At 41.4% G+C, this 24,441-nt stretch overlaps 1 protein-coding gene and 1 pseudogene across 3 annotated transcripts in view; one reads left to right on the top strand and one right to left on the bottom strand.

Moving 5' to 3' along the window:
• Positions 1-11,907: 11,907 nt before the first annotated feature.
• Positions 11,908-24,441, top strand: part of PCDH15 (protocadherin related 15) — a 1,661,037-nt gene continuing 1,648,503 nt past the window's right edge. Inside the window, exon 1 of one of the 3 annotated variants that reach the window (XM_089314076.1) lies at positions 11,908-13,339. The gene's annotated coding sequence lies outside the window, so the exon portion shown is untranslated. The remainder of the gene's footprint in view (positions 13,340-24,441) is intronic. The other 2 variants (XM_089314072.1, XM_089314075.1) reach the window with 2 other exon arrangements.
• The window catches only part of LOC138845287 (elongation factor 1-alpha 1 pseudogene), a 58,120-nt pseudogene continuing 46,607 nt past the window's right edge, over positions 12,929-24,441 (bottom strand).

Raw genomic sequence — 24,441 nt, 5'->3', positions numbered from 1 at the left:
TATTGCTGGCACTGGCTTTACCCCAAGTGGCCAAGTGGCACTGTCTGACTTTCTGCTCTGAGTGCTTGGTGGGACCCCCGACCCTCCCCGGATCCCCACCCTCTTTCCCTTTCCATTGACTTGAGACAGCCCTTGTCTACATGCCAATCACAGTGGGAAGTGGGGAAGGGGAGAGGTCACAGTGCAAGGGGTTCAAGGTCACAGTGGGCGGAGCAAGGGGGATCACAGTGCAAGTAAGTCAGGTCGTTCCCTCTGCTCAAGTCCAGCTGTCTGCCACGGCAGTGCGACCCGTGGCGGAGGACCCAGGAGGCGAAGACGGTGGCAGCGGCAGCATCCTTTCTCGCCTGCATTTATCTGCGCTGTTTGAAGCCTTGTGACCCATCAGGACCCAGAGACTGCCTGATCACATTATTGGGCTGTCTGCTGTCTTCAGGCTGGGAGATCCTGGTTGGGTTTCTCCTGCTCCTCCTCGGGGCTGGCACCGCCCAGGATCCACTTCCGGGCCTAGGCTACTCTGCCTCCCGCTGTGCTAGGGACTTGACCGGAAGGGCTGGCCTCCTCCCAGCTCTCAGCGACCTCCTCATCTTCCATCTTACTCGGCGCTTTCCCTCCTCCCCAACCCCTCCCCGCACCTGCGCCCTGAAGCGCGCCGCTGGCATATCGTGTTTCTAACTCATAAAGTCAAACTGAAGAATATAAAGTGAAACAATAGGGCCTAATGGATTTTTTATTAAATGGTGGTTGAAACTTGTCAGGAGTTTCACATCTCTACTTTGTTCTTACTTTTGCTTTCATTGTCTTTACCTATAAAGAATCTGCTACATAGTACAATTATCTTGTGGAGCCAATGTTCTCATTTTCACTACACTATAAAGAAAAATAGACTTTTACTCTGACTGTTCTGAATAAGAAGTCCCAGAGAATGTTTTTCAGTTGGCCAAGCTCATTTCAATGTGTTGTCTGACCCAGCTTCAGACACAAAACATCTATTGAATATGGTAGAAGCTACGCTTCATGAGTATTAGGAGACAGGGAAAATGTATACCTTCTCACAGGAGACAAATGTAATAGGGGACAAATGTGGATGTGAAAAATAAAATTGCTTTCAGTTATATACTCTTGGAGTTATTAGAATTGTGTTGTTCTAACCATAACTGAATTGTATTTTTTAAATAATAGTTATATTTATAGTTAAAACTATCAAGAAAAAAAGTGACTATGATTTGTTTCTTTATTGATCAGAACCAAACACATTCAAATATTTATTTTTATCTGTGTGTTACAGTAATGATATTCTTGTCCAAATAATAAAATTGGTGTTGTTACAACATAACCAAAAGACAATACAAAGAAAAACATGATGACATAGGCTGGGCCGTAGAAGATATATGACCCATGCTTTGATTTCTCATCTTTTTAGTGTTTTATTATTCATGAGCATGAAGGGTTCGTAATTGAGGATCATTGTTTGACACCTAAGAAAAGAAAGGAAGGGGCTGTAGTCAAACGGAACGTATGTTGGTTTTATTTGACTTACTTTTGTGGTTAGTGTGTATGCACAATTTTTCCTCTTCCTGTCCTCCATTCCTTCCATTTGTTCTTTTTCCTATCATGAAAAAAGATTTGCATTTATGTTACAGAAAACATAAATCCTCTTTAATAATCACATTTCCCTCTTAAAGTTGATATCTGTTAAAAAAAAATGGAGAAAATGTGGGCCAACTCCTTTCAAATGCCTTGTGGTATGTACTTGTTTATTAACTTTGCTCTACATTCCTTTCTTCTTAATTTTTTTTATTATATGACTTCTGTCTTATTTTAAGTTTATTTAGCTTTCTATGTTACATGTTTTATGCCAAAAATAATCCAACAGGAATTGGACAATGAAATATGTGAATTATCCATTTTAATGTATGTAGAAAGATTGTTTTGCTAGCTGATTCCAGAGGATATATTTATAAGTACATATTATTCTATAACCTCTGTAAATGGACATTGTATGTGTAATTTTAGTGTGGAGAAATATGAGTGTCAAACTCACTGGATTATTTTCTTTTGACTTCTGAAGGCTTCTTATTTTACTGTCTTCTCATCCAGAAGTTAGGCACTGACAGAAAAATATGGAGAATCTGTTTTGTTGTCTTTTCCAGCATCTAGAGGTCACCCAGTTTCCTGGCCCCTTTGCTTTCCTCTATCTTCAAAGTCGCCAATAGTTGGCTACGTCTTTCTCACACAGCATCATTCTGACCTTCCCTTCTGCGTCTCCCATTCACTTTTCAGGCCCACTCTGATCATCTAATTTTTCTATTTTAATGTCAGCTTATTGAGAATCTTAATTCCATTGCCAACCTTAATTGCTCTTTGCCAAATAGCCTCATCAAGTCACAGTTTCCAGGGATTAGGATGTAGACCTCTTTGAGAGAGTAGTCACATCTTGACTCCAGATTTAAATCAGCTTCCTGGCTCTGTAGTTCTTAGAATCTGTCCACAAAATTGTCTTTAAAGGCTTCAGTTAACTTATTTGCAAGATGGGAATAATCATCCTAGTTTTGCTGATTCGTTTTTAGGAAATAATTTAGTAAATTGTTTAGTAAATAAATTGCAGTCAGTAAGTATTAGTTATGTTATTTCTGATAATGAATGCAACTAGAGTATTAGTACCCCAGCTTAGGAGAATCTTAAGGTTATACACATTTTTTAACTATTCCTCTTGTATTCAAACAAGTCACTGATTGGTACAAATTGTGTAAAGATGCTTGGGATGTGCTTAAACATAATTTGGAGAGGTGTGCCATTAAGATCATGTTTGTATTTCAGCTCTGTTGACAAAATTGATGATCACAGGAACATTAGGTTGTTTAACAATATTTCTACTGCATTGTAGAGCTTGACACAGCATGCATGGGATGGCAGAATGCTAATAACTGTCCAGGCAAGCCCTATGGACTGTTCAGTATGCCAATCCTACTCTGGCATCTGCTATAGAAGCAGATGCTATGTGAATCTGTTTCTATGACAGTTACTGAAGATGGTGGGGAAAAAAAAAAAAACTTACATTCCCATGCAAGCTGCTCAACTGTTCAAGAACATATTTGACTTGTTGAGGCACTGTTGAAAAATTATTGGAAGAGATGAAAATTATACCAAATACAAAAAATCAAACCACCAAATTTTTTCTCAATTTACCTGTGAAAAAATGTTTCCTAATAATTGCTGTTACTGAATACTGTCAGAAATTTTTAAGAGAAATAGAGAAAAATATTATAATTCTTTCATTTTAGAACTTATCTAGAAATATTGACTAAATTTACCATATATTGTATATTTGGAGCTTATAGTTCCTATTAGATAAGTTTAAATAGATAAATACATTTCCTTCAATTTTTAAAGTGTTTTTTCCCCTAAAACCTTTGTTAACATAATTCCAATCTCAAAGGACTTTTCAAATAGAATAAAAGATACAATTGCTTCTCAAGAACATTGGGAAAATCCCAAGTCTAATTCTAAGAGGGCCTTCTCTTTTTTTTTAAGATTTATTTATTTGTTTGCAAGGCAGAGTTACAAAGAGGCAGAGGCAGAGAGAGGTCTTCTATCTGCTGGTTCACTCCTCAAATGGCCACAAGGGCTGGAGCTGGGCTAATGTGAAGCCAGGAGCCTGGAATTTCCTCTGGATCTCCCACACGGATGCAGGGGCCTGGGACTTGGGCCATCTGCTATTGCCTTCCCAGGCCATAGCAGAGAGCTGGATTGGAAGTGGAGCAGCCAGAACTCAAATCAGTGCCCATATGGGATGCTGGTACCACAGGCAGCAGTTTTACCTGCTATGCCACAGCGCTGGCCCCAAGATCTTTCTTTCTTAAAGTAATTTTTTTTGGTCTTGGACGGCAGAAGGTTGATCAAGTTAGTAATTTTTAAAAATATTTAGCCACTCTAGATAGTCTGCATGTTAAAATATTTGAAGGGGACATTTGCTGTCAGGACATTATGATAACAATAAATATAAGACTGGACACAGGGAAAATAATTTAAAATTTTATGGAGACCTAATGTTTTTAAGATTTTATTTATTTATGTAATTGAGAGGTAAAGTTACAGAGAGAGGGCGAGACAAAGAGAAAGGTCTTCCATCTGCTGGTTCATTCCTCAAATGGCCACAACAGCCTGAGGTTAGCCAGGCCAGAGTCAAAGCCAGGAGCTTCTTCTGGGTCTCCTACACGGGTGCAGTGGCCCAAAGACTTGGGCCATCTTCCACTGCTTTCCCAGGCCATAGAAGAGAGCTGGATTGGAAGAAGAGCAACCAGGACTAGAACCTGCACTCCTATGGATTGCTGGTTCTGAAGGTAGCATCTCAGCCTACCTCGCCACAGCGCTGATCCTAAAACCTAATTTAATACTAAAGCTGTAATTAGGGTATAGTAGACATATATCTATATATATAAAAATTTTCCTTTAAATTTTGTAGAATTCATTCCTACTGAGCCAGATCTTAGATATGCAAGTCTGTGTCAGAATATAGCTTCTTATAGCATTTAATTTGCAAATTATGTTTACAGCAGTTTTCTTTTTCAAGGTTTATTTGTTTGTTTATTTTTATCTACTGAGAGAGAGAGAGGGAGGGAGGAAGGAAGGAAGGGAGGAAGGGAGGGAGGGAGGGAGAGGGAGAGGGAGAAGGAGAGAGAGAGAGAGAGAGAGAGAGAGAGAGAGAGAGGTCTTCCTTTGATTCATTACCCACCCAAATTTCTGCAACAATCAGGACTGGGCCAGGCCAAAGCCAGGAGCCAGGAACTCCATCCAGGTCTCCCATGTGGATGGCAAGGGCCCAAGCACTTGAACCATAATGCACTGCTTCCCATGATGGATTGGTGGGAAGCTCTCATTAGTTTTATAGTAGCTGGACTTGAATCTGCACCAGATATGAGATGCAGGGGTCCAAAGCCAGAGCTTGACCTCCCGTGTGGCAAAGTCTGCCTCATCATTTCATTAAATTATCTTTTTCTAATGTGATTATTACTGTCAATATGTTTTGCAATAATAATTCCTCTTGATCATATTTAGCTCTATCAATGCCATCCTGGTTAGTTTGTATGGATATAAAATATTTCATCTCTCATAGCAACGTTTTCTGGGTTTAGGGTTTTGGTACAGTCATTTTGAGTTTTGTCAGTTACATCTCTACACAGGAAAAAAAAAAGATTCCTACAGAAATTTTTTAAAAGTACTTCCTACAACAACCTTCTTTGCTTATAAAAATCCTTGTTTAACTTCTCGTGGAAGGGCCTATCTGTACTAATCACAGCCTAAGGATGTCTGTGTGAGTCAGTTTTTCATCACATGATGAAATATCTGAGACAAGCTACTTATGAAGATGCAGGTTTGTTTAGCTCATCATTTTGGATTTTCCAAGTCTGAATATAGCACAAGGTCCACAATGGCCGGGATCCTACTGGTTGCATCACCTCCTTGAAGATAGCAATGGTGGGAGTGTATGTTGGGGCAGACAAACCAAAAGCAGAGGGAATGGGAGGTAGCAGGCTTGCTCTTTTTATACATCTCAAGAACTCGAGGGTCACACAAGACCTACCTTCTGAGAGCATATCCCCCAAGACCCTTGGGCCTCCACCGAGGGAACAAGCATCTAAGCACAATGGACTCTTAGGGGTTACTCAAACCAAAAACAAACCATACCAATGTCCTTGAGAATGTTAACATCAACTAATGACTAAACATTACTGTAATACATAGGCCAAGATCTGTCCTTCTCTTTTTTAAATTGGGACTGTAACATATTCTTAAACTAAATATAAATATAATCTCAATCTGATTATTTGAAATATATATTACAAATAGTTATTTCTTCAGTCAAAACTTATATGGGACTCTTAAATGAAAAAGAGTAAATCTATTTCTCCATATTTGGTATAAAGTATAATCTTTCACCCCCACCCACAGCCTAAAATCACATAGATATATTCAATATAACTCAGTACTACAATGATATGAGCATATAAAATGTACTATTAAACAGGCGCCAAAAGTCTTATTTATTCATTCATATACTAAGATTATCTCCAGTTTTGTAAAAAAGGCAGTCATTAAAGTAATTTCTTTATATATAGCACAATGTTGTGAAGTAAAGAATATCTTAATTCTGTTTATATTTGACTGTGATAAGATACAAATTTTATACATGAATGCAGCACAAAGAAGCATGCAAAAGAATTTCCTGTTGGTAATATAATTACCTATACAATAAAACACAAAAATTAATTTATTTTCCTTTATCATTTATTGTTTTAAAAATGTAGGATTGTTGGCTGGCGCTGTGGCTCACTAGGCTAATCCTCTACCTGCAGGGCCGGCACTGCAGGTTCTAGTCCCGGTCTGGGTGCCAGATTCTGTCCCGGTTGCTCCTCTTCCACTCCAGCTCTCTGCTGTGGCCCGGGAGTACAGTGGAGGATGGCCCAAGTGCTTGGGCCCTGCACCTGCATGCGAGACCAGGAGAAGTACCTGGCTCCTGGCTTCAGATTGACGCAGTGCTCCAGCCGTAGCGGCCATTTGGGGGGTGAACCAATGGAAGGAAGATCTTTCTCTCTGTCTCCCTCTCTCTCTCACTGTCTAATTCTGCCTGTCAAAAAAAAATCACATTATACAAATATAGTACTTTTCCATAATATATGAAACATGAAATTTCAAAAATTAAAAATGCTCAGGATTATTATAATTTACTCTTTAGTGATAAATAAGATGCAACCAGATAATGTTTTGAAGTGTAGAGCAATTCTGATTAGAAGAATAATTTGCTTATTAATATAGAGCAATAAAAATTTAACATAGTGACGTATCTCACATATTAAGGACTCAGTCAAGGGTTATATGTCAACTTCCAAAGTAACACAACAGCTCACTACCTAAATATCTATATTATTATGTAGAAGTTAAAAATTTCACCAAATAACAATCAACAGAATGAAATGACAATCTACAGAATTGAAGAAAATATTTATATGCCACAAATCTGATAAGGTGCTAAAACATAGAAAATGAAGAGAAACTCCCACAAATCATCAACAATAACAACAAGGACCACAAAATTTACTTAAAAAATGGTCAAGGAGAGGCCCGCGCCATGGCTCACTTGGTTAATCCTCTGCCTGTGGTGCCAGCATCCCAAATGGGTGCCAGGTTCTAGTCCCGGTTGCTCCTCTTCCAGTCCAGCTCTCTGCTGTAGCCTGTGAAGGCAGTGGAGGATGGCCCAGGTGCCTGGGCCCCTGCACCCGCATGGGAGACCAGGAAGAAGCACTTGGCTCCTGGCTTCGGATCGGTGCAGCTCCAGCTGTAGCGGCCATTTGGGGGGTGAACCAATGGAAGGAAGACCTTTTCTCTCTCTCACTGTCTAACTCTGTTTAATAATAATGAAAAAAAAATGGGTCAAGGAATTGAATAGATGCTCCTCCAGAGTTAAAGGAAAAACAGCCAACAGGAACCTAAAAAGGGACTGACATCTGGTAGCATGGTTGACACTGCTCGGGACACTCACATCCTGCATTAGAGTCCTTAGGTTTGCGTTCCAGTCTCCTTCTGATTCCAGCTTGCTCCTAATGCACACTCTAGGAGGAGGCAGGTGATAGATGAAGTGTTGGATCCCTGCCTCCCACATGGGAAACCAGAGTTAAGTTCCAGCCTCCTGGCTGCAGCCTGGCCCAGCTCTGAATATTGCAAGGATGTGGAGAAAGAACCGGTAAATGGAAGTGCTCATTCTTTCTGTATGTCTTCTCTCTCTCTCTCTCTCTCTCTCTCTCTCTGTGTGTGTGTGTGTGTGTGTATGTCCCTGTCTTTCAAATAAAGGTTAAAAAAATGGAAAGAATGATGAAAACATGCTCAACATCATTAATCAGGAAAATGCAAATCAAAACCACAAAGAGATATTACCTCATGTCCTTCAGGCTATTATCAAAACATCAAAAAAAATCTAAGAGTTGGTGAGGATGTGGAAAAATTGGAATGTTTTTGCACTCTGAGCAGGATTATAAAATCTGCAGCTGCTATGAAACACAGCATAGTTTTATGAAATCTAATGATTGAATTACTGTAAGTACTAGTTGGCTTGAGCTGCACTAATATGATGCTACAGACTTGGGCAACTTAAACAAGGTCTACTTTCCTCAGATCTGGGGGCTGAGAAGGCCAAAGTCAAGATGCCTGCTGACTGCACACCTTATGAAAGTTCTCTTCCTGTCTTGCAGACAGCAGCCTTCTCCTTGTGACCCCACATGGCTCTCTGTGCTGGTGCAGAAAGAGTGCAGGAGTTCCCTGCAGTATCTTGTAAGAACACTCATCCTGTGGATTTAGGACCCAAACCCCATGCTACCATTTAACTTTTAGATTGCTCCCTTGTGACACACTGAGAATTAGAGCTTCCATGTCTGAACTTCGAGGAAACACAAGCGTGCTGTCCATAACACCACGTGCTTAGCAATCCAAATTCTGAGGATATATTCAACCGAACTGACCACAGAATCTCCAAGTGATATTGTTACATCCATATCCTTAGCAGCAATGACAAGAACCAAGAGGTGAAAGCAACCCAAAGCAACCTCACATGCATTAATGGATAAATAAAATGTGGAATACAAATACAATCAAATCCCTTCAGCTTTGAAATAATGTCATATACCATAACATGGAAGAATCCTGAAGACATTATACTAGGTAAAATAAGTAAAAAAAAAAACAGCACATATATGGTGTGAATCCAATTACATGAGATATTTATTTAAAGAAGAAAATAGAATGGCAGTTCCTAGGAGTGGATGGAGTGTGCAAGTTGATGGAATACACAGATATTCAGTTTTGGAAAGATGAAAAAATGCATCTTTTGCACAACAGGGTGAATATACTCAGTACTACAGAACTTTAAAAAAGGTTTTAGGCTTTAAAAAGGTTAAGAAGGTAAATTCCATTTTTAATCACATTTACAGTTTTAAAAATTAATGTTAATTTCATTAAATATTGACTCCCCCAAATGACATAGAATTAGAGCAAGTATTTGGTTACCGAATATTTCCCCAAATATTTTTTAGTAAAATTCCTCACCTTCCGCAATAATGTGCTTGAGGATTACTTGTAGCATTTTGGATGCCCAAGAGTTTTAATTAAATCTCTTAAAATATTAATAGAAATAAAATATCTGCATGAATACTTGAAAAATATTTTAGTTTACTATTACAGGCGAATTCATTCTAGATCTGAGAAAATGCTTTGTATTATGACTTTTAATTCAAAATTATATTACAATAAATAAACATTCAATTGCCATGTATAGCGTGGCGACATAAACAATGATTATTAATATGTAACTTTCTTGTATGTAACATACTGAAGTATTCACTATTAAAGGATAGAAAATAAAGTTGTACAGTATCTGTAGAAGCCAAAACGACTGTTAGTCTAATAGTAAATAAAACCTTGTCTAACATGTCAAAGCACAGAATAAAGTGAACTCAGAGTATGTTTAAGCCAGGTAGAGCAATTTTGCTCTGATGGCAAACTCGGTGGGAGTTGACCCTTCTGAGCATACTCATGAGAAAGTTAGCTTCCTGGCACATTTGGAAATGTGATCCTTTGAGCGCTGCACTGTCAGTTTTTGCTTCTGTGGAACAAGTTACCGCCCATCCTGCTGTGCCATCTCTCTAAGGCGGCCTGTGTCGGCGCTCAGCCAGCAGGAGCCGCGGAGTCTGCTGGGGCGCCGAGAGTCAGTGTAGGGGAAAAGAACTCGGGCCTGGGGAAACCCTGCACCGCCGGCGCGCCCTGCTCCTGCAGCTCCAGACGCGCGCCTCTATCGTTCCCCGCGGAGCCCGGGAGGGCTGCGCGCCAGGCTGGCGAGGCGCGCCTGCTGCAGTTCCTGGCGCGCCCGGGAGCACGGCGCGGGGCGCCCTCGGCCCGGCCCGGGGCTGACCGCCCCGCCCGCCCAGCGCTTCGGGTTCGCTCTCGGGTGGAAGACCCGTTCTGTCCCGCTGCGGAAGCTGCCCTTGGCCAAGAAAAACTATTCCAGGACTCCTGGTCGTTGACGCTCCCGAGGCGCGTGTCTCTGCCCTGGGGTTGGTGATAAGACCACCTTTGGCCCAGAGCGCTCAGCAGCTGGGTGGGGCGGGGTGGGTGTCACAGCCAACGTGAGGGCAACATTTTAGGTTAGACATCTTCCCAGGAGCGATTCGTCCTTTCCTAGAGGAAAAAGCGGGTCCAGGGCTCATCTCAAACCCAGGTTTCCTGACCCTGAGGGTAAGGGTGGAGTCACCTCGGGTCAAGGGGCGGGGCCGTGCCCACTGTGCAAAGGCCGCTGGTGACTATCTGGTCCCCAGGGGTTTTGGGTACCTCCTCCTGGCGCTGAACCAAGCTTCCTTCTCTAGTTCCCTTAGTGCCCGAGGCACCGGGCGCGAACCATCCCCTGCTGCTTCGCCCCGCCGGAGGAGGAGCGCCCCCACGTTGCAACCTAGATCTCGTCTCCATTTAAATTCTCCGTCTCCTGTCATAACGCACCTAGACGCTGACTCAGGAATAAAGCTAGATTCCCCCACTACGTTCTCGGGAGATGCTCAAAAGCGTGAAGATGGGGGTGGAGGTGGGGCGAGTGAGGCCGCAGGTCCAGGGGAATCCTGCAGGCTCTGGTTTTTCATTGCTTGTAGCCCGAGAGCAGGTTGAGGGAGCGCTAGGCTTGGAAAACACGGCACCTAGCTTGGGTCGGCGAGTGTAGGAGCCGACAAAACAGACTAACCGCGTTTCCTGATTTCTTAGCTTCGCTGGGAACCTGTTTATAGGAAGGGCAATTAAAGTTGACCTTGTACTGATTTCTTTTCTAAAACCCCTCAATGCTCTGCTTCCCTCCCCCACTCCCAACTTTTCCTGATCCATGCGTGTATTTCACCACGAAAAGCAAAAACTGCCGTCGCCGCTGCCAGTTTCCAAAGCTCTTGCAGGGCTACCTGTCCGTGAAGTTTGGTCAGACCCGCTTCAGGTGGATGGCCCTAGCTGGGAGGCGGAGGGGACTAGGCAGCAGAGCCAGCAAGCTGCTCTCGGTGGGTTCCTGGTGCCCGACCTTCGCAGCGCAGAGGCGCGCGGTGCACACCCTCCCCAGCGTGCCCGCACGGAACCCGAAGGCTTTTCCCCGGGCCGCCGCTAGAGGGAGGGCGGCTGGGCCCTCGTGCGGAAGGGAGCCGCCGTAGAGCCTGCTCTCTGGCGGAATTTGTCTTTGTCGTTTTAAAAGGCTTCAAGTGACTGAAATCAAGGGGGCTGTGTCCTGGTTAGGTTGGAACTACACAATAGGAAAAGGAAGCCCCGTGGTATCTGGCCTCCTCATCCACAGATTCCTTTGATCTTTAGGGCTCTCGGTTCTTCCCCTTCCGCTTCTGAACTACTTTCCACCCTGCAGGTCTCGAAGTGCCCAGCACAGAGTCCGGGCTCCTAAGTGAGCTTAAGATTTCCTTTCTTTCTCTCTCTTTCTCTCTCTCTCTCTCTCTCTCTCTCGAAGAGTTCATGTCCCTACTTTTTTTTTTCCTTTTCCTGAAAAAAAGTTGTCCGGAAAGCACCCCTGAAACCTGACTCCTGTTTTCTGAATCCCTAATTTTTTGCCTCTATTTAATCTGATTCTGTATCTTTAAAAGTACACCTGATGCATCATTGTGCTGGTAAAACTGTAAAAATCATTTGGGAATAGAATTGATCATTTTACACAGTGGGAAAAAAAAAAATTCTCTTACTGTCTCTGTGCGTTTGGGAACTTAATTCTTCAATGCCAACCTGGAAATAATTACAAAATCCCTAAGAACTGCCGCTTAGAGTTAGGTGCTATACTATAAAAAATATTACTTCCCTCTGCAAATGCTCTTCACTTACCAAAGAGGAAGTTTGAAAATCACGTTAGAATAAAAGGTTCAGGGACAAGTGGACACGTGGAGTGCTTCCATTTATTATGACCCTTAGGGGGTAGGCAGTGCGGTTAAGGGAAGATTAAGTAATAATTGTAATTACAAGATTGGAAAGTCTAACCCCTTTGATGTACAAGACGTTTCGGTGGCTATCCACTAACTTTGCGAAATGAATCAGAATGATGATCAAATAACAGCGAAGGAATAAAGTGGATTCCCGGGGGGGGGGGGGGGGGGGGACAGGTGTTGAGCGCCTTGGTGTCCCAATGCTGGGCGCGCGCGCAGGGTGCCCAGACGTCTCTCCATGCAGCTGCAGTTGTGCTGAATTCTGTAAATGCACCCGCGGCAGAAATGCCACGGGCACCCCAACTCGGATAATAGGCTTGTGGGTTCGACACTCCGCAGCGCCACCAGCGCTGTCTTCTCCCCCAAGTCAGCCACTCGATAGCGCGAGCCCTACACGCGCTACAACCCGTGGGGCAGAGAGACCTGGCGCTCACCCCTCGAGCTCGCCTCGTGCTGACGTTTGTTCAGGCCTTTAAACGTGTCTGTCCCTGCGCAGGAGGGAACACACTTTGTAGCAGTCACTTTGCCCGAAGGGAGACGCATCTCTGCTCTCGTAGGTGGCAGCTCCGACTCCCCGCTCTTGCTGGCGCGGCGTTTGTCCCTGTCCTCTTTGCACCGCGTCCCCGCCAGCCTCTCTAGCGGGAGGCGCATCTGGTGCTGGCATCCCGGGTCTGAACCAACAGGACTCCCCGTGCCTGGTGCTGTTCCGGTGGAGTCGAAGATCAGAGATCGCGAGGTGCGCTCGGGGATCACGCAAGGAGCCGGGAGCTTCCTCTCCCTGATGCTGGTGGCGTGTGTGTGTGTGTGCAGGGGGGGCGGTTTTTCTCAGAGGTGGTGAAAGCATCCTCCTGGCACCTGCAACTTGTTTTGGTTTCTTCTCATTCCTCTGGGTGCGATTACAGCATCAAAGTTTTTCTCTCTTATCCGAGAAATCTATGCTTTTAATACATCCTCCTCGCTCGCGCTATCTCCGTGGGGCCTCCTCGCTTTGCGGTGAGTGGATAGCGGGGCGCGCAGCGTGGCAGTGGTGGCGGCGGAGACCGGCGCGATCGGAAGGGAAGGAGCTGCTGCCGGGGGCTCCCTGGGTGACCCGTTTGCCAGGCGGAAGAGCTGGGTAAGGGCGCAGAAGAGAAGCCGAAACCTTCTGGGACGTTGGTGCCAGACCCTGGATTTTAATCACTAGCTTGGTTGCGCGTCTCAGTCCCTTTTTCTCAATTGGTAACTAGTGGAGAGCGAAGCGCTTGGCAGGAGCGCTCTGCGGGACCTAAGCTCCGGGCTGCTCGGATCCGTGCGCCCGCTGCTGCGGAAGAGCAGAGGCGAGGACGCCCGCGGCTGCTTCCTGGAGCCTGGAGGTAGGCAAGGGGGTGGGATCCCGACTGTCTGCTCAGCCCAGATTCCAAACGGGTGTCTGGTTTCACAGAGCCCAGACATTCTTCTCCCCCTCATTTCTCATCACACTCCCTTGCTTTTGGATTCAGGCTCAGGAATAAGGAAATCCACCGGCACCCTCAAGGTGGACTGCCTTCCACCGCTCCTCGCCTGAATGCCTGGCTTCCTCCGTGTATGGTCGCGTTGGGTGAATGTGAGCTTCCTGGGGAAGTTGATACCTTGAGATTTTGAGAATGCCCTACTTGATTTTATTCAGTTTCTTATAAGATGTGTTTCCTGTGGGCAAGAATCATGGGAAATAAATGTCAGTGTCAGATATAACCGTGATAGAAGCTCAGAAATCACCTTCATTTTTTCCCTAAAAGTTTTCCCCATGCAAGTTTTCTTAATATTCAGATGTGCTGCCTGGCGACTTGGCTTGTTCCATTTTATGTAAAGCAGGGGAGGGGTGTGTCTCCCTTCAATTTTAAAGTGCAGGATATCAAGGACACTGTACTGTGTTTTTTTTTCTCTCTCTCTCTCTCCTGTCTTCCCCCCTCCACATACTTCCCCTTCCTGCCTTCATTCCCTTTCCTCCCAACCTACCTACATATCTTTTTCCCACCCTCCGTTCCTCCTCCCTCCCTCCCTCCCTCCCTCCCTTCCTTCCTCCCTCCCTTCCTTCCTTCTTTCTCCCATGCTGCCCATTTGAAAAAACAAAACAAAATAAAACAAAAACCTGTGAATGAAGCACTTTTACAATGTGCAGGGTTGATGAGAGACTTTGCTGTTTCCAGCTTTGCCTGAAGTTTTGATGTGAATGTTTAGCCTTTTTCCATTGAGCAATAATTTGGGGAAAGACTGAACTAATATCTTGGGTGCAATTCTTTGTAGTTAAGATTTGTATATGGTGTGTGTCATTGATCTCTAGTCTTGCACATTAGCTAACAACAGGAATTGCATGAGGTGATAGAAATGGTCCTTGATGCTTCTTGGCACACAGTGTTCTTTCAAAACATGGAGAAAAGTTCAAAATCAGTATCAAAACTGAATTGGTAAGATTACATGTGCAAAATAAAAACAGAAAGGCATGTTAGTTTTAAGAGAGTGGTTTATTAAAAATCAGTGCCTGGGACTCCATAGCTACATATGGTAATCAGTGAAATAAATGAACCAGTTAGTATTCAAAACTTGCAACACTTGGCTCCACCGAGAGCCTGCTGTTCCAGTTCATCTCCAGTCTCATTTGTGGGAGTAGAATCATGTTGGGTGATTTATCTACTTCCTCCTATGTGGGTGCTATAGATTCCAGAGTGTCCTGTAAAGCAGAGGGAAACAAGTTCCAAGATCTGGCCTAACAGAAAACATTGCCATCTCTCCTCCCAAAGGATCCTTCACATCAGCTGCAACTCTGCAACTAGTAGAATCTGGTGCTGCTGGGTCTTCCCTTTGCATTCTTTTCTTTGACCCCCCACCCCCACCCAGTACATTTGTAACTTCCAGTCTGGACCTAAATCTCTCTTTGTACAAGAGACCTTCCCACTCATGTGTGCTTTCTCACAGGGCAACTTGAAGGTAAAATTGCCCTGGATTAAAAGAAATCAATATTTAGTGCAGTTGTTGGGTAGATACTGAGTGACCAAAGTCTGTGTTACGAAGTGTAGAGGTTATAGAGAGATGACAACTTAAAAAGTGAGACAGTAGCACTAGATTTGGAACATGAACTCTCCATAAGGAGAATTAGGCCAAAATCTGAGTGTGGGTGTGCATGTGCCTCTCTGTGTATGTGTGTGTGTGTGTAGAATGTGGACTACCTTCAGCAGGATTCAGCCCTATCTTTGATCTGCAAGAGCAGGTTTGGCAGGGCAGATCTTTGCTTAGTATACTCTTTGAAAAGACTTGAGAATCCCAAGCAAATAAACAGCTCTCATTTGTGGTTATTGACTTTCAAATAAACTCTTTAATCTCAAGATATAGAACACCTTTGCTCAAATTTTAGTGCCTGAGAATGCTTTACAATGGCAATTTAGGAACCCTCAGGCACAAGAAAAGTGTTCAGAGGTCCAATTAGCTGCATATTTAAAATCATAGGTGATTCCAAGTCTCCTACCTCAAGAATTACTCTGTGAAAATTAGAGTCTTAGTATTAATGAACTTGATTTTGTGAAGTTTGGTCTCATACTAGCAAACTAATCTGGAGACTTTCCCTAGTATTTGTCATCTTGAATTTTCCTTCTTTTTCCCTTATCAAGGTCATCATTATTGTCAAATGTACCCTGTTAGGAGATTTCTATTCTCAAATAACAAACATACCCTTTGTATTCAGAGCCTTGAATGGTAGTTGTTTGAGAAGAAAAGTAGGAAATATTAACACTGAAGTGATGAAAATCTTTATCTGTTTTTGAGATCTTAAGTTAAATATATGTATTGATGTGTTTGGTTAGTAGATAACTTTATTTTAAACATTTGGACTTCCTCATTGAGGGAGAACTCTTTTTAGATGCTCACCTTTTTATCTTGTATATTTACATATTTATTTATTTTTTTGTTAATAACACTAAGCAGTTCAGGTAGCTTCCATGAAATTATTGAAAGAGGGGAAAAGAAAGCCTTGAAACTCTCCACAATCTCTTTATTACCATTAATAAACTTCACAAAGGTAATATAAAAGTGAAAGGATAGTTGGTGGAACCTTGAACTCAATGGAGTGGTTTGTCATTTCTTTGGATCTTTTTTGGAATGTGACTTCTCCATGAAATTCTTAATTTCCTCCACTTTCTGGCCAAAATAGGTTGGCCAATCATCACTGTGGTTTTCAGTCTGTGTGGTATCCATTGACACTGTGGCATTGCAGTTCTGGTTTTATTTTTGATTGTGTTTTCTTATTCAATGGTACCTTTTTGAAGAACATTTTCACAGTTGTAAGCATTTAGACTTTTGTATTTCTTGAAATTGACATTTTGAGCTTCAGTGATTATTTACAGCCCTGAACAGTGTTCTGTTTCTATTTTCCTTCTTACTGTTTGTGGAACTATTTACTTAGTGTAGAGTTAATCTCATGAATATAAAGTAAATCGAAAGTAGATCATTGTAAAAATTGAGTGATTAGGAGAGGAAGGGTGGGAGTGTGGGCAGGAGGGAGGTTAAGATGGGAAAGTATCACTATGTTCCTAAACCAGTATACATGAAATTTATATACCTTAAATAAAATTTGAAAAAAGAAAAGAAAAAGTTTGCACAGTAACAATGCAGCATCACATATGAATAGAGGAGAAGATACTGTGTTTGGTTATTCTCTTAAAAAAAACTTTGTCAACTGACTTTTCTCAGGTTGTCTTTATTCTATATCAAAGTGTTGCTTGAAACTGTGGGCATGTTGAATTAAAAACTATCTTTCATGCTTTAATGAAATACATCCTTCCAGTAATATGTAACATAAGCTAATGTGAATTATAGGCTAATTTTTTGAGATGTGTTTTTGTCTTTTGTTCAAATTCCAAAATGATTTTAGTTGGTGACATACTAAGGGAAATTTGGGAGAGAAATTACAAAAATAGCTAAATTCTATCAAAGTAACTTTAATAACAGTGCATTTTTGCCTCATACTAACCAGAAACCACAGATGCAAATACTGAATCTGCAATGTAGCACCATACTATCTGGTACTGCTGCTGTAGTTCAAGGGCTTCATTGTAAATTAATTACATCCCTGACCACAACACCATCCCAGGCTTTTTCTATTTAAAAAATATTTAGATAATTTTGTTTTTGAGTTATAGAAATCCTTTTCCTATCAAATAGCCCCCTCCCTCTGGAATGAGGGAGACAGTAGTCCACATGGTGGTGCTATTGTGATGCAAAATATTTTGGATAATCCTACCCTTGAACCATCTTTACCTGTGTTTATACCAATGGAAACATTGGACTGTTCTTTTCCAAAGGAACAGATATCTTTTAGAAGTTCTGAGCGTCAATTATTTTGAAAGACTATCTTTTAAAAACTAATTTCCCAATCTGTGTTCCACAGGAATTAATAGCCATGAGCACTATCTTTTCTCGCTTCCCTCTTGTGCTCTGGTATAAATCACTTTGTACCTACAGAAGATATAATCTCTTATAGTGACTTCCCACATATCTGAAGTATATATTTTATCACCAACTATAATGCCATTTTCTCATCTATGTCCTATGTTCATAAAATAAAAATGACTCTTCTTCCTCATCCTTCATTTATGTTTGCATTGGCTTAATCCATGCTGCCTAAAAAAGTCCTCAACAATAACAATTATTTATTTAATGGATTCTTTAACAGAATTGCTTTGAGTTTTTAAAGAAGCTTACTGGAAGAAAACAAATCTTTTTTTTTTTTTTAAGATGAATTAATTTATTTGAAAGACAGAGTTACCACAGAGAGAAGGAGAAGCAGAGAAAAATCTTCCATCCACTGGTTCACTCCTCAATTGGCTGCAACGACCAGAGCTGCGCCAATCCAAAGCCGGGAGTTTCTTCCGGGTCTCCCATGTGGGTGCAGGGGCACAAGGACTTGGGCCATCTTCCACTGCTTTCCCAGATCATAGCAGAGAGCTGGATCAGAAGTGGAGCAGCCGGGTCTCGAAACAGTGCCCATATGGGATTCCGGCACTGCAGGTGGCGGCTTTCCCCTTTACACCACAGTGCCAGCCCCAGAAAACTATTCGTAACATGTGACTCTGATCAAACTTTCTAGGTTCTTAGACACAAGTCACCACAACTAAGGGCATTTTACAACCTGGTTGAGGTCTACTCATTTGATGTTTTAGGTTGGGAATGCCAGATCCTACTGAGTCTCCAGGTACAAACAAGAAACAAGGACTTGTGTACAAATGCAGATTTGGGTTAAAAATTTTGGTGAAAGGGAGGTAGAATCCAGGAACTAGAGTTACATTCTAAACATGGCCCACTTTTTGGATCCTCTGCATTTCTTGTTATGCCATTCGTCCAAGTGTTTAAGTAGGCTCAACCTAGAGGTCAGATCTTTAGTATAGAGAGTAAATCTAGAAGGCAGAAGAGCTCATGGTGTCTAGGGCTAGTCCATTGTTTTCCTTTGGTCAGGGAAGAACATTAACACTCCTGCTTCTTTAGATTCTTCTTTTTCCAGAGAGTTTCAACATTTGTTTTATGGGATATCAACTAAAAGTTTGATTCCTGATGAAAAAATGATTCCTTTCTCTTTAATTCCTGAAACTACAACATAATTGTCTTCTAGTAATATATCCTCCTTTTTACTTTGTTGAAAAATTTCTGTGTGTGATCAACCACAAATTTTAAATGAAATGTCTTGCGATTTGTTTAAACCATTACACCCTTTCAGCAGTGAAGCAAGGAAGCGAAAGGAAGTGCAACTTCACTTTTGCCTTAAGACATTTAAACCTGAATGATGTAAAAATGGGCTTACAGTGCTTTTTCTTATATTGTTTTATACATACTTCAAATAATAAGAAATCACACACATATATATCACTGTGTGTATTATATATTTGTATAAGTGGATATATATATATATATATATTAGAATTTTCTTAGATTTACTGAAATTTTTTATTGTAAGGCCACATCTACCCAGTTTCATTCCAAACTCCTTTCCTTATCACTGCCAAGAGCTAATTAAAAACCAGTTAATTAATAATTAAATAATCTGTGTGTGCTTAATTCATAATTTTTCTATAAGAACTTTTTTTTAAGGCAACTAATAATAAACTAGACCTGAATTAAAAGCCTATATGTGTTGGCTGGCGCTGTGGCTCAATAGGCTAATCCTCTGCCTGCGGCACTGGCACACCGGGTTCTAGCCCTGGTTGGGGCGCCAGATTCTGTCCTGGTTGCTCCTCTTCCAGTCCAGCTCTCTGCTGTGGCCAGCAGTGCAGTGGAGGATGGCCCAGGTCCTTGGGCCCTGCACCCACATGGGAGACCAGGAGAAGTACCTGGCTCCTGGCTTCGGATCAGCGCGGTGCACTGGCTGTAGTGCGCCGGCCGCAGTGGCCAGTTGGGGGGTAAACCAATGGAAAAAGGAAGACCTTTCTCTTTGTCTCTCTCACTGTCCACTCTGCCTGTTAAAAAAAAAAAAAAAAAAAAAAAAAAAAAAAAAAAAAACCTATATGTTCACTTACTTTATTTTCTAAAACTCAAGCGCAAATTCTATTCAGATTTTTTATTTGCATAGTCCCATAAACATCTGGATATTTAGAAGAGTAAAAATTTAGTTCACTCAAATTGTGATTTAATATTTGATGAATCAATGTAATCTAGCAAAAAAGAGTTTTGTAACATTACCACTAACATATTACATATTAAATTAGCATTGGAATGATATTTTGTATTCTTTTAAATGAAATTATAAATGTTCATCAAAATTTAAAATGGGTAAAAATGTCTTTAGCTATGAAGATGTATACAATATGTAAAGTTGAACTGACATCATTTCTATTTTATTATATACAGTTGAATTTTTTTTCAAAGATTTATTTATTTATTTGAAACTAAGAGTTACATAGAGAGGAGAGGCAGAGAGAGAGAGAGAGAGGGGTCTTCCATCGGCTGGTTCACTCCCCTGTTGGCCTCAAGGGCAGGAGCTGCACCCATCCGAAGCCAGGAGCCAGGAGCTTCTTCCAGGTCTTTCATGCAGGTGCAGGGGCCAAGGACTTGGGTCATCTTCTACTGCTTTCTCAGGCCATAGCAGAGAGCTGGATTGGAAGTGGAGCAGCCGGGTCTCGAATCGGTGCCCATATGGGATGCCAGTGCTTCAGGCCAGGGCATTAACCTGCTGTGCCACAGCGCCGGCCCCTATACAGATGAATTTTAAAGTGTTATGGGTATTGATTCCTGAAAATTCAATAAATTTGAAAAAATAATTAATGTATTACTGCTCAATTACATATGATTTGTAAGTTTGCAATAAACGCAGAAACTTAGTATTTCATATTTTCAATTGTTTCCTGATTTCCTCTAAGAAATATTTATGTTATACTGATTTGCTAAATACCCAGTCAGGAAAACATGGAATGTAGATTAAAACCACGACTCCAAAAACTCTCTTGATTGTTACACACTAAGAGTACTGATTAGTGTTTCAAATAAATACCATTCTCAATAATCTGAAGACTTTTGATTGACCTTACAAAAGTGAACTCTGGCAGTATATGGTTGCATATTGCTAAAAAACATTGTATTGTAAGGATTTTCTACTCTTATGCAATTTCCACAATTATTATGTTAAAAAAGTGTCTTGACCTACAAGTCTGTATCTTACATTCTTAGAACTTAACTGCTTGGCCACTTCATACCTATTTTTTTCTACACTAAAGGAATAAATCACTATTTTTCAGCATCTAAGTTAAAAGCAGCATTGGGTTTGATAGCTCAATACTTGTGATTACTTTTTTCTTTTTCACAAGGTAGAACATATGCTTAAAATAAAATTTTACCTAGCTGGCGCCACGGCTCACTAGGCTAATCCTCCGCCTTGCGGTGCCGGCACACCGGGTTCTAGTCCCGGTCGGGGCGCCAGATTCTGTCCCGGTTGCCCCTCTTCCAGGCCAGCTTTCTGCTGTGGCCAGGGAGTGCAGTGGAGGATGGCCCAAGTGCTTGGGCCCTGCACCCCATGGGAGACCAGGATAAGCACCTGGCTCCTGGCTCCTGCCATCGGATCAGCGCGGTGCGCCGGCTGCAGTGCGGTGGCCATTGGAGGGTGAACCAACGGCAAAAGGAAGACCTTTCTCTCTGTCTCTCTCTCTCTCTCTCACTGTCCACTCTGCCTGTCCAAAAAAGAAAAAAAAAATTTTTACCTGTAGTATGTTCATAGCATGCTTTTATATGCTTATGTTTATTGTTTACACATGCAAATGTTTAGGTTTTTTTAAAGATTTATTTATTTGAAAGGCAGAGTTACAGAGAGGCAGAGGCAGAGAGAAAGAGAAAGAGAGAGAGAGAGAGAGAGAGAGAGAGAGGTCTTCCATCTGCTGAATCACTCCCCAGTTGGCCACAATGGCCGGAGCTGGGCCAATCTGAAGCCAGGAGCCAGGAGCTTCTTCCTGGTCTCCCTTGTGGGTGCAGGGGCCTAAGGACTTGAGACATCTTCCATTCCTTTCCCAGGCCATAACAGAGAGCTGGATCAGAAGTGGAGCATCCAGGACTTGAACCAAACTGTTGCCCAAATGGGATGCTGGCACTACAGGCAGAAGTTTTACCCACTATGCCACAGTGCAGGCCCCTCATATGTTTTAGTTTTTAACTCATTTTCAAACTCCATTAAGCTCCTTTCTGTTTTGTAAAGTGCGTTGCACATTCTTCCTGATAACTTTTGTCGTCAAGCTTAGGCATCTTCTCTTGCTGTGTATTTATCTAGGTTGGGATAGTGGATGGCAAATAATCTTTGTATCGTGAGATTGATCTTCCCCTAGGCTGTCTTGGGTCAATGCACAGCAATGGCTAATGGTACAAAGTCAGTAGTTAGATTTTCAGCCCTCAGTGTTTAGTTGCTCTTAACCTGGACATTTTCCTTAGAGCTTCTGCTTCAATCTCCTGAAGGCTAGTACCTCACGAATGTTACAGAAATATTACAGAAATTTAAGGAAACAATTTAAGTAACATGCCTTGTCAGAGCCTGAGATACGGTTCTGGATCTTTAAAGGTGAACATTTTGAGCAAATGTTTGTGGGGAAAAAAATGTAGAAAAGTATGAAATCAGATATGACTACTTGGTAGTTTTATATATACAAAGATCTTCATAGATAATTAAAATGTTTGTCATCATTCTGATGTCCTTATTCAAATCAAACCTAAATTAGTTGAAGATACTAATTTATTTTTGCTATTAAGACACTTTTAGGAGTGCTCAGATTCCAGAATTAACAGATTCACAGACAAAAAAAATACTAAATGCCACTGACCTTAAATCCTGTAAGAGAATAAATAAAAAATTTTCCATGGATGAAATTTCCTAGTAAATGATTATTTCCTTTTATAATGAAACAAAGCAAAATGTATTAGGAAAAGCAAGGAGTTTTATTAGTGTTCAGTTTTTCCTAGTTTTGGTTAGCTACAATAAATAAAGTAAAACAATGCAATGAAAACAGAAAAACCAACAACCAAAATTTCTTCTGGAATTGTATTTATTCTACATCATTATGCTTGTTGAAAATTACCTGAAATGAAAGTATAGTTATTACATCTATATTCTGCCCTGAGTTCATTAGAATTGTATTTATGGCAGTTACCTGTCTTTGTTTCTTCATGTATTTTTCAGAACAAAAGAGTGTCCCTCAGGCTCCTTTGTTGCTCAAGAGCACTGATTAAAAGTTAGAGTAAAATTAACTTAAAAGTTTGCATGGAATTTAAACTCTTAGAATTGTGTTCTGTTCTAAAGGCTGATCGCTCTAAAGGGGAGATTTCGCTTCTCAAGTTAAGTCTTCAGTCTTGTAATTGCAGCCAAAGTGTCTGCCCCAATGCAGCTCTGAACGGAAGGATCTAATCTAATCAAAGTTGGCCCAATTTAAGTTATCATTATCAGACTGAGAGACCTAGAAGTAGGACGATAAGACTTAAAAGAAAGAGCACTAGAAGAGTTATTAGGTGATTCCACTCCAAAACAATAAGGAATCAATACTGTTTCTCTGGATATATGTTCATTAATTGTTATAAAGAGAATGGAAATACAGTTTATTTCCCTCCCCTGGAATGATCTGGTTATGTCAGATATTGCATTCCAGCCCAGTGCAATGTCTACTGATATAATTCTGCCAATACTCATTGATCTCCTGAACTAATAATTTCCTTTTGTATAGTTTCTCAACAGCTGGAATAAGAGTACATTATTAGACTTCTATTAATGTACTATATATTACTTAAAGTCTTTTACTGTTTATAGAAATTGTAGTGAAGATTATACTTTTTTATAGACGTGTTATTAATATGAATATTCTGTAGTGCTGTCTCTATCCACTGCCTACATTCTCTTTAATTATTTATTTACTTATTTATTTCAAAGGTAGAATGACAGAGAAGGAGAGTGGCCTGTGGGGGGCAGGAGTGTGAAGCAGAGAGAGAAGTCTCCCATTTGCTGGTTCACTGCCCAGATGCCTGCAACAGCTGAGGTTGAGCCAGGCTAAAGCCAAGAGCCAGGAACTTAACCCGAGTCTCTCAAATGGGTGAAAAGAATAAGTACTTGGGTGGTCACCTGCTGCCTCCCAGGGTGTGTATAACAGGAAGCTGAATTAGACGCCGAGGAGCTGGGGCGCAGTCCAGCACTGTGATATAAGAACACACTGATGGCCCAAGCAGCGGCTTATCCTGCTTTACCACGATGCCTGCCTCTATTTTGTTGTTATTGTCACAGTTTTTTTTTTATTTAATAAATATGAATTTACAAAGTACAACTTTTGCATTGTTGTGGCTTTTTCCCCTATAACCTCCCTCCCACCCGCAACCATCCCATCTCTCACTCCCTCTCCTATCTCACTCTTCATAACGATTCATTTTTAATTATCTTTATATACAGATGATCAACTTAGTATATAGTAAGTAAAGATTTCAACAGACTGCACCCACACAACCCCACAAGATATAGAGTACTGTTTGAGTAGTAGTTTTACCATTAATTCTCATAGTACAACATATTAAGGACAGAGATCCTACATGAGGAGCAGGTGCAGAGTGACTCCCGTTGTTGATTTAACAATTGACACTCTTATTTATGATGTCAGTAATCACCTGAGGCTCTTGCCATGAGCTGTCAAGGCTATGGAAGCCTCCTGAATTCACCAACTCTGATCTTATTTAGTCAAGGCCATATGGGTCAATACTTAAGAAGATTTTTACATTAAAATGGCCTTTCTGATTCTTTTGAAAATGTGGAAGATTCAGAAAGAGTAGAACAACTTTGCTGAAAGGAACTGAGACGTGGCAATAGAGAAACTATTGTTTCACTAAAGTATGCTGACTCTAGTTGACTGCTCTCATGGTAACCACTCCTTATTCTTGCTACGGCTGCCTTAATGTGGCTTCAGTTTTGCAGACTTTACTTACTTTCTTTTGATAAATTTCTAGTGGTAGA

The sequence above is a fragment of the Oryctolagus cuniculus genome, chromosome 15 (assembly GCF_051225735.1).
Source record: "Oryctolagus cuniculus isolate XC-2025 breed Fujian yellow rabbit chromosome 15, ASM5122573v1, whole genome shotgun sequence".
NCBI lineage: Eukaryota > Metazoa > Chordata > Mammalia > Lagomorpha > Leporidae > Oryctolagus > Oryctolagus cuniculus.
The sequence above is the reverse complement of the archived record's forward strand: the minus strand, read 5'-3'. Positions and strand labels throughout refer to the sequence as shown.